Here is a 17,221-nt window from a genome sequence, read left to right as displayed (position 1 = left end):
TTTTTGTGGGTTTTTTTGGGTGTTGCCAAGATTTCTTTGGGTCTTGGGCCAAAGAGGGGGACTGTGGGACTTTTTATGGTTTTGTGGACATTTTTGCAGGGATTTGTGGGGTTTAATTAGGATTTTGGGGATTTGTTGAAATTTCAATGGATTTTGTGGGCATTTATCAGGATTCTAGGGTGTTCTAACAGAACTTTGTGAGAGTTAATTGGGATGTCGTGGGTTTTATAGGGACTTTTGGGGATTTTAAGGAGATTTTGGTGCCTCTCAGGCCTTCCCAACATCCGGGGATAACTGCAAAGCCCCCCCAAAATGCAACTAAAAACCTCCAAAATCTCCAAAAGATCCTCAAAAAACCCTCTGAACACCCGCAAATCCCACAAAATACCAGTGGAACCCACCAAAAGTTAAAAACACTCTCAAAAATTTCAATAAATCCCCCCCAAGAAACCCTCCACAACTACATTAAATCCCCCAAAATCCAAAACCCCACAAAACCCCCCCAAAACCCAGTAATTCTCCCCAAAAACCTCCACCAAATCCCCAAAACCCTCCCAAAATCCCCCAAAAATGCCCCCAAAAATCCCCCCAGACTCACTGGGGCCGTCCTGGATCAGGGGGCACCGGCCGGTGGAACAGGAGCCACTTCAGGGGGCCCTCGGAGCTTTCTGGGGAGGGGGAACCATGGGAGACCCCCCAAAAACCTGAAGGGGGAACCCCTGCTGTGCCGCCTCCCCCTGAAACCCCCAGACCCTGGTTCAGGGTGGGCCTGGGACCCCCCGGGACCCCCAAATCTCCCCCAGGACCCCCAGAGCCCCCCAAGGTTGGCCCAGGACCACTCCAGGACCCAAATCACTCCCCAAGACCCCCAAAACCTCCCCAGGACCATCAGACTCCCCCCAGTTTTCCCCAAAATTCACCCCAGACCCACCTGAGATGCCCCCAAATCCATCAGACTGCCCCAAATCCCCCTCAGACCCCTTAATCTCCCCTGACTCCCCCGAATTTCCCCCAGCCCCACCTCAGAACCTCCCAGATCCCCTCACAACACCCCAGTTCCTCTCAAAATCCCCTCAGACCCTCCCAATTTCTCTCAGATCCCCCTAAACCCACCTGAGAACGCTCCAGACCCTCTCAAGCTTCCCCCAAAGCTCCCTAAAGCCCCCTCACACCCACCAAAGCCCCCTCACACCCCCCCACATTCCCCCCAAACCCACCGCACACCCCCCTATTTCCAGTCAATGCCCCCAAAAATCCCCCCTTTCGCCTCAGACCTGCCCCAGACCCCCCCTTCTCCCCCCCCAGCAGTTTCCCCTCCGACCCCACCTCAGCTTCTCCTCTGCCGCTCTCCTCTCGCAATCTCCCGCCTCAGCCGCGTGCGCCGGCTCCCAGCCAATAGCGGCGCGCCCCGCCTAACCGACCAATCACCGCGCTGCACGTCCCCGAACCAACCATTCACAGCGCGGCTCCCCTCAGCAAGGCCCGCCTTCCCCGCCCCGGCCAATCAGAGGCCAGCCGGAAGCTGCGCCCCGTTCCCCGCCGCCACCGGGACCCGCCGGGCGCGGGACAGGTGCGGGAGGGGCCTGGGGGGGGATCGGGGGGGGCGGGGGAGGGTCCTGGGGGGTCTGGGGGCGCTTTGGGGAGGGGTCCGGGGCTTTGGGTGGGGTCTGGAAGGTCTGGGGAGGGTCCTGGGGCATTGTGGGGGGACCTGGGGGGTGCGGATGGGTCCTAATAGGGGTCTCGAGGGGGGGGATGTGGGAGGGGTCGTAGGAAGGTCTTGGGAGGGTCTGGGGGTGTTGGGATGGTCCTGGGGGAGTTTGGGGAGGGCTCTGGGGGGTCCTGAGGGTGTCCTGGGAGGGTTTTGGGGAGGGGCTTTGGGGGGTCTGGAAGGATTTTAGGAGAGGGTTTGGGGGGTTTGGGGAGAGGTCCCGGGGGGGTCTGGGGAGGGGCTGGGGGAGCCTGAGTTGGGTTTGGGGAGGGGTCTGGAGGGTCCTGGCAGGGTCCTGGGTGGGTCTTGGGAAGGGTCTGGGGGGGTCTCAGGGGACATCCTGGGCTGGGCCCGATTGGGGTCTGGGGGCTCTCAGGGGGTCCTGGGCCAACCCTGTGGGGCTCTGGGGATTTGGGGTTCCTGGAGGGGTCCTGGGGGAGATTTGGGGGTCCCGGGGGGTCCCAGACCCACCCTGAACCGGGGTCGGGGGGTTTCAGGGGGAGGCGGCACAGCAGGGGTTCCCCCCCCTTACCAGTTTTTGGGGGGTCTCCCATGGTGCCCCCTCCCCAAAAAGCTCCGAGGGCCCCCTGAAGTGGCTCCTGTTCCACCGGCCGGTGCCCCCTGATCCAGGACGGCCCCAGTGAGTCTGAGGGGATTTTGGGGGCTTTTTTGGGGGATTTTTGGGGGGATTTGGTGGTGGCTTTTTTGGGTTTTGAGGGATTTTGTTGTTTAGCGGGAATTAATGGGTTTTTGGGGGAATTATTGGGTTTTGGGGGGTTGTGGATTTGGGGGGGTTTTGGATTTTGAGGGAGTTTACTGGTGTTGTGCAGGGTTTTTTTTTTTATTTTGGTGGGTTCCACTGGGATTTTGTGGGATTCTCGGGGGTTTTGGAGGATCTTATTGTTTTTTTGGGGAGATTTGGGGGATTTTTAGTGGAATTTTGGGGGGCCTTGGGTGGTCCGTGGGTTGTCCCTGGGTGTGGGGAAGGGCTGAGAGGCACCAAAATCTCCATTAAACCCCCAAAAGTCCCTATAAAACCCACGACATCCCAATTAAATCTCACAAAATCCTGTTAGAACACCCTAGAATCAAAATAAAAGCCCACAAAGTGTCTTGAAATCCCAACAAAACCCGCCAAAATCCCAATTAAACCCCACAAATCCCCCAAAATTGTATGCAAAACCATAAAAAGTCCCACAGAATCCACCCCGGGACCCAAAGAAATCCTGGCAACACCCAAAAAACCCCACAAAACCCCCCCAAATTGCACAAAAATCCACAAGAAACCCAAAAAATTTACGTAATAAACCTTGACCTCAAAGAATCCCACTAAATACTCAACAATTCCAAAAAAACCACGCAAAATCCCCCAGAAATTCACGAGAATCCCAAAACTCGCCACAAAATCCTAGTAATTTCCCCCCACTCAATCCCAGGCCAAACTCACTCCATTCCACAGCTGCCCGGATGAGTTGGGTTTGGGAAGGGATTGGGAGAAGTGGGATCCCAATTTGGAGTGGTGGGATGGGGATTGTGTGGGGCTGGGTGTGTGGGATGTATTTGATAGCAAATAAAACTTTCAAAGTTGCTGATTTCTGTCCCATTCATTTTCAGTCAGTTCTGTTTGCAGAGTGCCACCTTCTCAGCTGATTCAATTCCTATAAAAATCCCATTTTTTAAGTCATCTAACCCAAACAATCCAAAAACCAATATCCAAATGAAACAACCCACCCGAAATTAAAATTTTTTAAAGTAATTTTAGTTTTTTTTTTAGAGTATTTAAGGGTGTTATTAAAGTTAAATTGTTTGGTTAAAATGTGTGAGAAATTATAGTGGTATTTGGTTTTGTGTTTAGTATATTTGTAATATGAATTGTTTAACTAAGGTGTGTTAGATTGCATGTTAGTTTTTTTAGATATTTTTTATCTAAAGTATTAGCCATTGAGTTAAAACTTTCAAAAGGTATTTCTTGGTATATAATTTGTTTATATATATTTATTGGGAATTTTATAGCAATAATTATTGCTGTTTTGGATTGAATCATTATTGGAGTATTGTAAGTAAGAGTTGAAATTACTATATTTCATTTTCATCAAAATTTCTTCATTTTAATTATTATTTATTTATTTAAAATTTCATTCTAATTTTTTGAGATGATAGCAAGGAAATTCAAGGGCAGGAACATTTTTTCCTGGCTTGGAACTGGAATTCCAGACCCTGGGAGTGTGTTCAGGACCACACAGACTGGGATCAAATATGGACTGGGATCAGATATGGACTGGGATCCTGTGGGTTGGGACTGCACAGAGTGGGACCACATGGATCAGGACCACACAGACTGGGATCAACTGGACTGGGATCAAATATGGGCTGGGATCACCTGGACTGGAATTACATGGACGGGGATCACATGGACGGATTCTGTGGATCAGAACCCTCCAGACCGGGATAGCCTGGAGTGGGATCAAATATGGACTGGGATCCTATGGACTGGGACCACACAGACTGGGATAAACTGGACTGAGATTATACGGACTGGGATCCTATGGACTGGGACCATATGGATCAGGACCACACAGACTGGGATCAACTTGTCAGGGATCAAATATGGTCTGGGACCATTTTTTAAATAACTTTGTTATATAGTTTTTATTTCTGTTGTTAATTAAGCACAGAGAAATAGCTGCTTGTGTTAAATGCCTGCTGGGATGGGATAACATCCAATGCACACAGGATGAGGACACCTGCACAGATCTGCCAACTATCAGCACTCCCCATCTGAAGGCAGAGTGGACCAAGGCCCAAAACTGGAGGTGATAAAGAGAAGGAGCCAAAACCACAGCCAAGAAACACACATGCTCTGAAAAGGCAGACCCAAGGAGGGGCCAGGTAGAAGAGTTCCTGGAATATGTGAAGTAGTTTATGGATATGCATGAGGGTCTATGAATATGCAACAGGCTGGTGTAAGGGAAAAGGTATTTCAGGGGGATCCCCGAAGGGAACAGGGTGCTCCTGGCTGAGTGCCAAGATGCACCCGGCCATAATAACCTTTGCTCCATGGTCCTGGTCTCCCACTGTCCTTTATTAAACTTTTTACATTTTCACAGGAGAGTGAATGTGTTTTTCACATTTAGGAATGGTTTAAGTTTTTTTACTTTTCATGGGAGGGAGTTTTGAAGAGCTGCAAGTGGCTAATCTGCCTCAACAAGGACCATTCCACGGGCTCTTGCCAACTTTCCTGACACGTCTGCTGCAGCTCATGGAGGGTGAAGCCCTGGAGGCTTCTTAGGGGTGGTTATGGACGATTGCAGGCAGCGCCTCAATGCCCTGGATCAGCGGTGCCCCCTCCTGGGAACCCCCACGTTTTCCAAATAGGCATCATCTCCTTCAGGATGCTTCCTTAAGAATCTGAGCTGTACATTGATGACAGAGGTTACAATCTAAACCATTCCCATCAGTCAGTAATAAAATTCAGGTGTTAAGATGTTGGACTGTTGGAGGACAGAAGACAGATGATGGACTTTGGACCTGGTTAACAGAAGAGATTGGATACCAGGATGCCTTGGCAAAAACAAACGGAACTTTGAAAAATTAGACCTAGATTGCAAGAAGGGTTTGCTGGTAAAAAATCAGACGGGTTTGCTGGAAAAAGAAAATCCCATTAAACTCTGCAAGCAAGGGATGTTGTTTTATGCATAAGTTTGTGTCTGTGATTTTAACCTAATCACTGTAGTGCACAGTACTAGTCTCCCTAAAATAGTATCTAAGTGCTTGTATCCCACAATAAAATCGGATTCTGATCACCGAGTCAGTCTCCCCATCTCTCTCCATCACTGACACTTCCCTAATAAAGAACTGTTATTCCTGCTCCCATATTTTTACCTGAGAGCCCCCCTTAATTTCAAATTTATAACAATTCAGAAGGAAGGGGTTTCCATTTTTACATTTCAAGAAAGGCTCCTGCCTTCCTTAGCAAACACCTGTCTTTCCAAACCAAGACACAGGAGCCACCTGTATTATACATGGAAATACTTCACACGAAAATAACAAGAGCCTCAAAAAGGCTGTTTTGCCTTTCACATTCACAATTTTCCTGGTGACATTGTGCACTGTACTGTAACAGTGGATAGCCATGGGACATAGCCAGTAGGGATAACTGGATATGCATTTCAAACTTTTTCTAAGTATTAATTGAATTATTCATTGAATCCTCATCCTTCTGTACACTTCAGCTCTGCTGTAAACTTCAGAGACATTTTTTCACAAGTCACTCTGGCTCCATAATTCCTGAGACCAAATGGAGTCCAAATGCCAAGTGGGATTACTCTTTTCAAAGCCTGGAGTCACACAGAATGAAGCAGTACTTAAATCATTGTGTGCATCCCATACACATAACAGTCCAGTCACTGACCATCTGCAATAATTTTTTGACTTTTGCTACAAATTACCTTCAAGAATAAGCTACAAATAATATCTTGATCTGGTTTAAATTCAGGGATGGCACTGCAATTGCCCAAAAAACTTCTAAGGGTACCTAGTGCTGTTGCAGTAATACAAGAGAACTGTAAGTGTGTATTACTAGTTGTTATTCATATTAGGTAAAAATGGCTCAGCTCAGCTTTGCAAAGTAAGAAACAAAACACGGAGAGTTGAAATGATGGAGTTGGGACAGTGTAGCCAGTCTGCTTTTTGTGAGAGATGCTCTTAAGCAGTGGCAGTATTAATGCACTTGTCTCCTGTAACTTTGTGATCTACTGTCCACCTCAGCAACTTTTTCTGCTCTTTTTTTTCCGTTATTTTTTCAGCTGAGTACCAAAAGGAAAAGACAGAACTGCAATGTTACTACCAAAATAATAGATTTTTTTTCAAACTAAAAAATACTCACAGCTTTTAGAAAACACATCAGAAGTGTTGGAAAGTATAAACAATACAAGTTCTTGAACAGGATTTTTACATTATCCTACATCAGCCAAACAAATGGATAGTAGGGCTTGAGGAACAAGGATATAATTGAAGTTTTGTTAAAAGGGCTTCTTTTGGTCTCTGTGTGGTAACTGTCATCACCCTGATGTCAATACTTCACAATCTATTTACATTTTCCTAAGTTGTAATATTTTGCATCATTGATCGGCTATGATTTTTTAGATTTATCTTGTACCCATCATTGAATTATCTGAGCACAATCTCCAAATAAGACAAATGGCAAAGTAGCAAAGGGCTGCAATAACTGAGCAGCCAACAGGATAAGCTACACTGGCATCTCTTGGCTTTGCCAAATCTTCTGTGAGTGCTTTTGTTTCTTTTACTCTTTGGTTTACAATGCAACACATTTTCATTATTTCTGATGTCTCACCTCTGAACGAAAAACATAGATATTCTTGTTAGCAGTGTCTTATTGGCCAACAAATCCTTAGAAGCTCTTGTAACTAGAAGTCTTGCGGCCTTGTGAGCTGTGCAGTGGAGATGGGAGCCAAACTCACCCTTCCTGTCTATGTAGAAGATAAGGAAAAGAAATGGCATCATCTAAAAAACTCAGAGGTCTGCTCGCTAGCTCCTTCCTAACTCCTTCAAATCTCCTGAAGTGTGATTTAGCTACAAACAGATGACAAGGACTCGTAATGCTGGCTCTTTGACTCCAAAGCAGCTGCTTTAGAATCTTTCACATAACCCTGTGTAGTTATGTGCCAGAAATGTATCATTTGAAGAAACTTTCCCCACGGAATTGAATGGGGGTTTGTTTGAAAGGTGTTTGAGGAGAAAGCCTCCCAGCAGAGGTCTGGGCATTGGCCTAGCTGTGTCCCAGCTGATTGTGAAGTGTGCCATCAGCTGCAAGGCTTTCTGGGCTAAAAATAGCATCAAGTCACTTGGCCTATAAAAGCTGGAGCCACTTTCGGGGCAAATTTGGAGACCTCCTCTATGGGTGGATGGTGCACCTAGGATTTTCCCAGTTGCTGGGAATGGTTCTCCAGGTCCCTAGTGTAAAAGGGGGCTCCCCAGCAACTGCACATCTGCAAGATGAGAAACAATTGTCTTGGTTTGAAAAGACAGGTGTCTGCTAAGGAAGGCAGAAGCCTTCTCTGAAATGGAAAATGTAAATCCCCTCCCTTCAAATGATTATAATTTAGAAATTACAATGCTCTCAGGGAAAGATATGGGAATAGGACGGAGCCCGTAGAGCAGGGCAGCGTTTGCTGATGGTCTGAGCCCTTCCTAAAGATCCTGTCGGGCTGTCTTAAACCCGTTGGGCCAGGGATTCCTTCCAACCTGGGCCACTTTGGGTGGGCTGGGGGCAGCCCCAGGGCAGGTGGCAGTGTGTGCAAGGGCCCTGGGTGGCACACTGCAGCACGGTCACTGTGGCACGGAATGGAAGCCGGTGTCCAAGGGCCCTTTGTGACACGTGGGAAATAGAAGCTTGACCGGGTGCTCGGAACACGCAACGGCTCAGAATGGGACAGAGCGGTGCCGTGAGGAGCCCCCGCACAGCCACTCGTTCCTGTCTGACCCAGAGCTTTTCCATGACCTTGTTCCTGAGGCTGAGCTCGTGCCCCGAGCACAGGACTCACTGACCTGTGGCCTTCCGAGGCTTCTGTTCTGCAGCTGCCCTCAAGGGCAGAGCGTGGGACTTGGTGCCCCGGAGCTTTTCCAGGACATCTCTCCTGCAAGTAGCTCCAGTCAGTGACATGGAGCAGAGACCCCCGAGAGTGCCCAAGCTGGCCTGGCTGGACGAGGAGGAGGAGGAGGAAGAAGGCCCTGGAGCTGCCCCAGCGCAGGATACTGAAGAGGTGGTGCCGTTCCAGCCACCACAGGAGGGTGAGTGGCAGAGCTGGGCCACAGGGCTGGAGCCTGCAGCCAACTTGGTCCCATCCCATGCCATCCCATGCCCTGGGGACATGCCCACGGACAGGACGGAAGAGGGGCTGTGCAGACACCCCTCAGTGGCCGTGCTCCATCCCCCTGGGGCATCCCGGGGCTATCCCTGCCTGGGGAGCGCAGGGCTGGGCTGTGTTCTTCGGCCTCTCCCGCAGCCCCTCAGCTCTGTCTGTGCTTGCTCTTTGCCAGATGCAGCCGTGGAGCGCACGGGAGAGCAGGAATCCAGCCGTGGCTGCTTCCGCAGCACAGCTCAGGTACCTGCAGCCCTCCCCACCTGGGCTGGGCCTGCTGTCCCTGCTCAGCCGAGCACCGTGTGTGGAGCAGTCCATGCAACATCCCCGGCTTCTTGCCCTTCTCCTACAGCTCATTCACGAGTTCATCCACAGCATCCAGCAGGGAGAGACCAGCACTGAAATAAATAGGGCAGGAGATCTTTCTCCTTTTCAATGCCTTTATTAAAAGCTATCAGCTCAGGTTGGGAGGTAAGACGGGTCTGCGGTCACACCTTTGTTGCTCCCAGGAGTGGCTCGGAGGAGGAGGAAAATGCAGCTTTGTCGACTAGGGGGCAGAGCTGGGGGTCCTGTCCCCACAAAAGCAGTGGGGATATTCCCCTAATTCTGCTTCTTGGGTTTTCTGTCTAGGGTACTGGCTCTAGCCAAGGTCCTTTTAGTCTGGGGCTAGGGGCAACAAAGGTTCTCAGTGTCTCTGCAGGCTCTGGACCTTTGTCCTCATGTTTAGACATCACTTTGATCTCCTAATTCTGTATTGGCTTGTCACTTTTGGGTTTTTTTCGGTAAGTGTGGTGGAGGTCCTTCCCGTGGCATGCTGAGTCTGAGGTTACTTTGCATGTCTGCCGTTGTTCCCTCCTTTCACTGGCCATCCACCTGGCCCAGGCAGGGTGGTACTGATACAAAAAGGGGAATTCTCAACAATACTGAGTTAACGACCTACTCTTAATAGGTCATTAAAACATGAAGCTAACAAAGAACTCTCCTCTGCCACTATGGGTTAAACGTGTATTTCTACAACCTTTTTTAAAAAAATGGGTAACCCTTTTTAACTCATAACATCTGGCACGTGACCACTATATATGGACAATGGAACTCTGTGCTCTGTGCTGTTTGGTGGTTTTGCTTCACTGAAGTGATGTTCTAAGAGAAGCAATTTCCTCCAATGAAAAAAACCAATCAGTAATTAGCTTTGAGAACTGACAATCTGTTAAACCACTAAGGAAACTGTACACGGCCCTGTGAAGACACACATTAAAGATGAAAAAGCCTGGGAGGGTCTCTTTCCCTTCTGGCTGGCACAGAGGTAACAAGGCTGACCCAGCCCCGTCTCAGCCAGGGCAGCCCAGGCGGCTCCTGCCGTGGGGCCGGGCCCCTTCCCAGGGACCCCGCCAGGCCCCATCGGCTGCCGGGCAGGGCAGGGGAGGCCGCGGGGCCGAGGCCGGGCCGGGCCATGGCTGCAGTTCCAACATCTGGGCACTGCTGAGCCCTGCCCCGCCGCCAGCCCGGGCCGAGCCAGGATCCGCCGGGCCCCAGGAGCAGCCCCGGGCCGGGCCGGCTTGGCCAAGGTTCTGCCACCGTTGGGGTTCGCCCACAACCCCCGGGCTGGGGGAGGAGAAGCCATCGGCCCCCGGCCGTGCTGCTGCTGTGTTCTGGCCTGGCTGCTGAGATCCTGGCCCTGCCCCAGCGCGGCCCATCCTGACACAGCCCCAGCGCAGCCGCTGCAGAAACCTCCATGGTAAAACAGCTCCGGCCCAAGGACCGAGCCCGGCCGGGGTCACGGAACCATCTGCAGGCCCCGGGTGAGATATGAACTCTGTCAGTGCTTCCATCCTCCCTCGAGTGAGAGAAAAGGACAAAGTGCAGGCACAGAGAGGGGCAATGTGAACACACCGAGGTCCGTGAAGAGGAAGTTGAGTTCCAGATGGGAGGGATGAGGAGGTGCCTTGATCTTGGGGCTAAAATCCTCTTGTAAAGCTATGGGGAAGGATGTAATTGATACATCAGACTCTCTTTTTCACTATGATGCATGAAAAGTATGGGGAGATGACTTGTTCAGCAAAGGCCTCCATGCTAAAGTAAGCAAATGTTGAAGTAGCTGTGATCCCATTAGAAGTTTGTACAGAGAGAGAGCAGAGTGATGAGACCCTGTGCCCTCAGGGAGACAAGACCTCTCTTCCCAGAGATGAAAATGATTTCAGAAATAGATGAAGAGAACCTCTGCTCTTAAACAGCTCATCTTTAAACTAATACCCCACAAGCTGACATGGCGCATAAACACAGCTGTGGGAAAAGATGTGAAAAATGGGAGGGACTTCACAAATTTTTCCAGGTGGCTGCTATTCATGGAAATTAAAAGCCCTGAGAGAACAGTTTTCTTGTGGAGAAGTCTCCACAACACTTACAGAGGAACTTCTCTCCTTAAGTGAACTAAAAAAAAAATATACTTGAGGTGGTAAACTGACTGAAAATTTTAGGTTTTGTCTCCTCACATTGTCAGTAAGAAAGAAAAGATTTTAGGGAGAGAAGACTTCTGGAAGTTTTGTTCTGATTCTTATTGCTCTTTTAGCTACTGTTAATAACATTTTCTTTATATCCTTTTAAAGTTCTGAGCCTACTTGGCCTTTGTCCTACTCCTATCTCACAAAGGAAATGAGTAAGGATATTCCAGTGAGTGCACTGGTAATTAGCCAGCTCTGAACCCTTATTGATGCATTGGCCAAAACCACTACAGAAACCTCCCTGATGAACTGCACAGGAGCTGAGGGAAATCAAGGCAGAGCCATGGTTTGTCAGGACTTGTTTGATCCTAATGAGCCTCACTGTGCATTTGGAGCTGAGCCCTGGAGCCTCAGGGCCTGAGAGGAGATTGCACAAACCATTCCAGGAGCCAAAGGCAGAAAAAACACCCAAAGTGTCTCGAGGCATGAATGGGTCCCTCTGAGGTCCATACCCAACGCAGGCTCCTCATGGGCTCCTTGGAGGAGAGAATTGGAGGCCAGGACTGCACAAAAACCTCTTAGAGACTCAGTGTGGGAAGGAAATTCCAAAGTACCTTAAACACCTTGAGTGTCTCAAAGCATTAATGAGCCCCACTGAGTGTCAGTACAAAGCTCTGCAGGGACTCATTAAAGCAGATAATTGGGGCCATGATTGCACAAACCTCTCCCAGAGTCTGTATCCAAAGGGAAACACCAAGTACCTTAAAAGAACTGAAGTACCTTGAAGCATTAATGAGCCCCACTGAGTGTTGTTACTGACAAAGCCTCTCCAGGGACTAATTACAGCAGGTAATTGGAGGCCATGATTGCTCACACCTCTCAGAGACTCCCAGGCAAAAGCCAAACCCAAAGTCCTTTGAAAACCCTGCAGTCCCTGGGAGCATTCAGGAGCCTTCAGGGCCATTGCTGAGCAAGGCTCCCCAGGGACTCCTTCCAGCAGATCCTTGAGGCCACTGGGATGTGGGCTAGGGGGGGATGCTGAGGGCAGGACAAGGGGCTGACAGTGCCCAGCCTGGCTGGGGCTGTGCCAGGAGGCCCCAGGGCCTCAGGACAAGGTGTCTCCTCCCAGCCCTTGGTGGCACAGACCCTGCTGTGCCCCAGGGCACCAAGACTTGGCTTCTCTTTGTCCCCACCTGTCATCAGTGCCTCCAGTTCTCTGCTCTGCCTGGGGCCTGGGGACACTTTCTCAGTTGTGTCCCTCAGTGGGACCCATTAAAAGTTCAAGAAACTTTGGAGTTGGATTCTGACTTGGAGTTCTGGAGAGGTTTCTTCAGCTCCCTCTCAGCGACTGATGTTCAGGGCCTGAGCACAAAGCCCCAGAGGGTCATTAAAGTCCTTGTGCTGTGTCTGTGCTGCTGAGCTGGGCTGGGCTCCTGGCCCAGAGGCAGCTCCTGGTAACCAAGAAGAGCTTCAAAAGCACTTTTCTCTTGATGAGAAGCTTTTCTCCCAGCCCAGCAGGGCTGGGGCACTGCCTACAGCCACCCTGGGCACAGCACAGAGGCACAGAGAGCTTCAATCAGTCAGGGCTGGGAAGGTGCTGAGAAGTGCCTGGGGCACAATCACTGCCAGCCCTTGGCACAGGAACCTCTGGCTGCAGGACAATGCAGCTGCAGCTCCTGGAGCCATCTCCTAAACCTGGAACATCCCAATGCCTGCAGACTCTGTGAGTACATTCTCTGATTGTCTCTTGTGCAGAGCAGCCAGGGGTGCCCAGGGCTGTCCTGCAGAGCAGGGTCCTGCAGCCCAGGGCGCTGTGCTGGGGCAGGGACTCTGCTGCCTGCCAGGGACAGCTCTCAGCCGGCCCGGGAGCTGCTCCCAGCACTGGGGGACAAGATCTGGCTGGGAAGATACAGCTGGTAAGGCTTCTCCTTCTGTGGGGAGGATGCTGCATTGTTCAGGACTGCTCCCATCATGGCATTTAACTGCAGAACATTTCCATGTAGATTATACAGGGAGCACAGCAAGGGAGGGGCTGCATAAAAGGGAAAATCCTGCTTTCTTTATCTACTGCTCTGGGTTGCCTGGATGGGAAATTGCCCAAAGATATTTATCTCTCAGTTCAGGTTGAAAAAAAAAAAAATATATCGCAGATCTGAGTAAACCAGGCAATGACAGAAATCAGCACAGGGCCCCTTAGAGGCAGCATCAGTGTTGCTTTTCCAGCCTCCTCATGATAGATCTGACTTTGCCATCAGAGCCTGCAGAGCCAGAGCTGCCCCTGGGCAGTGCCAGAGGGGGTTTGCAGGGCAGAGCTGAGTCCCCAGGGCTGGGCTGAACCCTGGCAGCAGTGGCAGAGCCCAGCCCTGGGCACAGGGAAGCAGCTGCTGGCAGGGACAGCTCCAGGCAGAAGAGCCCTGGGCAGGCAGTGGGGGTAAAGTTGTCCCCAGCTGTGCTGGGATATTTAAAATCTTCTCCAAGCCCAACTATTCCATGATTCCTTTTTTTACAGATCCCCATGTCAAGGCACAGTAAATGTCCAACAGCAGCTCCATCAGCCACTTCCTCCTGCTGGCCTTGGCAGACACGCGGCAGCTGCAGCTCCTGTACTTCTGCCTCTTGCTGGGCATCTCCCTGGCTGCCCTCCTGGGCAACGGCCTCATCATCAGCGCCGTAGCCCGCGGCCACCACCTGCACACGCCCATGTTCTTCTTCCTGCTCAACCTGGCCCTCAGCGACCTGGGCTCCATCTGCACCACTGGCCCCAAAGCCATGCACAATTCCCTCTGGGACACCAGGAACATCTCCTACTCAGGATGTGCTGCCCAGCTCTTTTTCTTCCTGTTCTTAATTTCAACAGAGTTTTCCCTCCTGACCATCATGTGCTACGACCGCTACGTGTCCATCTGCAAACCCCTGCACCACAGGACCCTCCTGGGCAGCAGAGCTTGTGCTCACATGGCAGCAGCTGCCTGGGCCAGTGCCTTTCTCTATTCACTGATGCACACGGCCAATACATTTTCTCTGCCCCTGTGCCATGGCAATGCCCTGGGCCAGTTCTTCGGTGAAGTCCCCCAGATCCTCAAGCTCTCCTGCTCATATTCAAAGCACAAGGAACTTGGGCTCATTGCAGTTAGTGCCTGTTTAGCCATTGGTTGTTTTGTGTTCATTGTTTTCTCCTATGTGCAGATCTTCAGGGCTGTGCTGAGGATCCCCTCTGAGCAGGGACAGCACAAAGCCTTTTCCACCTGCCTCCCTCACCTGGCTGTGGTCTCCCTGTTCACCAGCACTGCCATATTTGCTCACCTGAAGCCACCCTCCATGTCCTCCCCATCCCTGGATCTGGCCCTGTCAGTTCTATACTCGCTGGTGCCTCCAGCCCTGAACCCCCTCATCTACAGCCTGAGGAACCAGGAGCTCAAGGCTGCAGTGTGGAGAATGATTTCTGGCTGCTTTCAGAAACATTAAACTGCTGGCCAGTTTCTGCAAATCACTTGTAATAAAAGTCATCTTTGATACTTCTTGTTGGTTTCATTTCTGATGTAATTTTTCTTTGTTTTACTTTTTTCATATTGTCCAAAAATAAATGTCATTCCTTGTGCCATTTCTGATTTCATTTCTCTCTACCTTCCCTTTGGCCAAAGACTGTTCCAATGCGGGGCTGCACTTTAGGTGGCTTTAAAGGAACTGAAGGATTTCCCAGAAAAGTTTTCTGCAGAGATGCCCTTGTGTTGCCTTCTCTGGAGCTGCAGCAGCAATGTCTGTGTGCAGAGCTGGGGCAGATCAGTGCTGGCCCAGCAGCTGTGCCCAGCAGCAGCAGCACTTGGTGTTGCCAGTGCTGCTCCCGTGGCCCTGCCCCGCTGCCCTGGTGTCCCTGGTGTTGCTGTAGGGCCTGAGTGCTCTCGGGGCCGGGCACAGCCCTGGGGGTGGCAGTGCCAGGGCTGCAGCAGGGACAGGCCATGGGCACTGCTGGGGCAGCGCTGACGCCTCAGGCCAGGCCCTGGGGGCTCCAGGCTCCTTGCCCAGGCTCTCTCAAGAACACGGCCAGGCCAATGCTGAGCACAGAAAACCCCCGTGAGCAGCCCCAGGGTGGCCGTGGGCAGGCTGGGGGCAAACAGCATGGCTGGTGCTCTGCAAGGGCCCTGGGGGAGATGGGAAGGAGCAGCAGAGCAGGGGCTGATCCATCCCCAGTGTGCTGGACAGCCCAGGGCAGCGTCCCAGAGCGTCCTCATGGAGCTGCCAACAACATCCCCCCTCTGCAGCCCTGGCCTCTCCCCCAGCTCAGACAGGTGCCCCATCCTTGCAGGCACAGGCACGGCAGCACTGGCTCAGGAGCCCCTGTTTGCATTGCACAGAGCAGGGGGAGCACCCCCATGCTGTTGGTGTGGGGACATGAACCTGAGGGAGCACAAATGCCATCAGCCCCTGGGGCCAGGAAGGGCTGGGAATGGCAGGGAAATGACTCAGCTTTGTCCTGGCTTCTGCAGTCATCCAGAAAGTTTGTTCCCATCAGCTGGGAGTGTCCTGTCCCACTGCAGATGCTGTTGCTCAGAGCCAGGGCTGCCTGGCAGCCACCCCCAAACTGCCCTGAGCATTTCCTTGGCTTCAGCTTAGCTCTCTTTACTCTTCCTGCTACAAATTTCTTCCTCTTGCCCACCCCTGTTCCCTCCCCTGCAAACAGCCCATCCCTGTTTGCCCTTCCCTCTCTGGCCCCACTCCCCATTGCAGTTCCTGACTTGGCACCATGGGAACGTCCCTTGGGGAGCAGGATCATCCTACAAGTGCTGCAGGAATTGTCTGCAGGCTCCTCCAGTGCCTCCTGCTGCTCCCTTGCCAGAGGCACCACAGGCCAGGGGGGCACATCTGGGCTGCTGTGTCTGGCTCTGGGGCTCCCTGTTCTGGGCAATGAGGAGGAGCTGCAGAGGCTCTGCAGGACTGACAGGATGGGCTTTGGGCCTGGCAGGAGAAGCTGAGGGACCTGGGCTGCTGGAGCTTCTGAAGAGGAGGCCAAGGGCTCATCCTGCAACTGCTCCAAGGGTGATTTCAGAGAATCCCAGAATCAGCAAGGGTGGAAAAGGCCATGGAGATCATCAAGTCCAACCTGGGTCCTGGCACCACCTTGTCTCCCCTGAGCCTCCTCTTCTCCAGGATAAACAACCCCAGCTCCCTCTGCACTCTGAACAGGACTTGTGCTCCAGACCCCTCCCCAGCCTTGTTGCTCTTCTCTGGACACACTCCAGCCCCTCCATGTCCTTCCTAAATTGGGGGCCCAGAACTGGACACAACACTCGAGGTGCTGCCCAAGCAGTGCTGAGCACAGGGGAAGAATCACTGCCCTGCTCCTGCTGGCCACACCATTCCTGATCCAGGCCAGGAGCCTTGGCCTTCTTGGCCACCTGGGCACACTGCTGCCTCATGTCCAGCCTGCTGCCCATCAGTCCCTGCAGGTCCCTTTTTGCCTGGCTGCTGTCCAGCCACTCTGTCCCCAGCCTGTAATGCTGCAAAGGTTGTGGCCAAAGTGCAGGACCCAGCACTTGGACTTGTTAAACCTCACCTTGTTGCATTTGGGCCCTGGATCCAGCCTGTCCAGGGCCTTGTGCAGAGCCCTCCTGCCCTCCAGCTGATCTACACTGACACCAGCTTTGTGTCATCTGCAAATCTGGTGCTTTTCTATTCTTTTTCACACATGTGATAACAATTTCCCCAAAATCATTAACACATTTCCCCTCCCCTTTACCCATGCCCTTTAGTCCTGGGGGTCTCTCTGGTGGTCCCTGGTGGTCGTGGACCCCAATGTTCCAGTGGGCCTGGCTGAGCTGGCAGGACACTGAGGCTGGTGAACTTCCAGATCCCCTTCTCACACAATGGGCATTGTGTGGTTTCCATAGGCCTGGGGTGTTGGAGAACAAGCTCCAGGTGTCAGCTCACCTGGTAGAGACAATTTATCATCTGGTAACATGAGGTCATAGAGTGGGGTATGACATCACAGAGTGGGTTATGTGAGGTCATTGAGCAGCTATGACATCATAGACTGCCTCTGTGACATCACAGGGCAGAGGTCTGACATCACAGTGCAGGCTATGACATCACAGACTCTGGTGTGACATCAGAGACCAGCTCTGTGACATTAGAGAGTGGTCTGTGACATCACAGAGAAGACTGTGACATCACAGGGCAGAGGTCTGACATCACAGAGC

This window comes from Haemorhous mexicanus, chromosome 16 (assembly GCF_027477595.1).
Source record: "Haemorhous mexicanus isolate bHaeMex1 chromosome 16, bHaeMex1.pri, whole genome shotgun sequence".
Taxonomy (NCBI): domain Eukaryota; kingdom Metazoa; phylum Chordata; class Aves; order Passeriformes; family Fringillidae; genus Haemorhous; species Haemorhous mexicanus.
The sequence above is the reverse complement of the archived record's forward strand: the minus strand, read 5'-3'. Positions refer to the sequence as shown.